This window comes from Octopus bimaculoides, chromosome 8 (genome assembly GCF_001194135.2).
Source record: "Octopus bimaculoides isolate UCB-OBI-ISO-001 chromosome 8, ASM119413v2, whole genome shotgun sequence".
Lineage (NCBI taxonomy): Eukaryota > Metazoa > Mollusca > Cephalopoda > Octopoda > Octopodidae > Octopus > Octopus bimaculoides.
In genome coordinates this window covers 62,955,771-62,957,297 of record NC_068988.1, presented here as the reverse complement: position 1 = coordinate 62,957,297, position 1,527 = coordinate 62,955,771, and positions in this window count along the sequence as shown.

Sequence of the window (1,527 nt, the reverse complement as noted above, 5' to 3'; positions counted from 1 at the left end):
TATATATATATATATATATATATTTATATATACACGTACCAAAATCATATACATTCCAGCACACCGATTTATAGTTTATAAATATGTATATAAATATGGTAGCGTTTAGAAACATGCAAAGCATTGCTTTGCATGATTCTCAGCTAAATATGTGTGAATATGTCTGAATATAGAGGGGAGTGTTTACACAGCCCTTTGTGTATTGTCGTGACGTTCAACATTAATTTATTCCAAGTGATACGGGCATTAAAACCTGACATAAAAAATGAAAGGAAATATTATAAAACAAAAATAAATAAAACTTGTCTAAAACATCTACCTTCCAGGAATATTTATCAACTGTAGATTTTCTATAATCTTCACAATCCTCTGCTAACAATCTCACCTCATTTCTTTTCCTTCTCTTCATTCTAATCGATATCTCGTTTTTTGATTTCTGAATTTTGATCTTGATTTTGTTATGCATTTTTGTTTTGGTCGTTATTCGTCATTCGTTATTCTTGCTGTCAGGGTTCTCGTTTCTTTTGTGTACGTTTGCGAATGTATAGAAAAGTGTATGTTTGTGTGAGCATGTGCGTATGTGTGTGTGTGTGTGTGCTTGTATATATGTGTGCGTGGGTATTGCGTGCGTAAATGTCTGCGTTTTCTTTATGATATTCATGGTATAGTATTCACCATAATCTTTCTTCTCCTTCCCCCTCGACCTCATCTAACTACTACTACTACTACTACGGCTACTACTACTACTACTACTACTACTACTAATAATAATAATAATAATAATAATAATAATAATAATTATAATCGTAATAATAGCTGATAACAATAATGTTGATGATGATGATGATGATGATGATGATGATGATGACAATGATGATGATGATAATAGTAGGAATAATAACAATAATAATAATAATGATGATGATGATAATAATAATAATAATAATTATTATTATTATTATTATTATTTTTATTATTATCATCATCATCATCATCATCATTATTATTATTATCATTATTATTATTATTATTATTATTATTATTATTATGACAATAAATACCAATACTAAATACTACTCCAAATATTATGACTTCCTCTTACATTGATTTTCATATTTCTATCCTAATCTTCAACGTCTTTTATTTAGTCCTCTCTCTGATATTCAAAGCAATTTTTTTGTACACAATATTTGTCAAAGGTACATTTAATTTCTTTCCCTCATTATCTATGTAAGCCTCTCACACAAACATTCTCCCTACCCCACCGTCCTATTCTCTCTGTTTTTGCCCATTATAAAGAATCAGCGTACATACGGATTATATATATGTGTAATTATGTGTAAATATGTAGAGGAAAGAGAAACGGGTTGTCGTGTATTGCTTCTATGTGATTTAGAAGACCTACATGCCAAAAGGAGGTTAAACTTTCAATTAAGATTGTATCTGTGAACTTTGTCTTTACACACACACGCACAATCACACACACACACACACACACACACACACACACACACACACACACACACA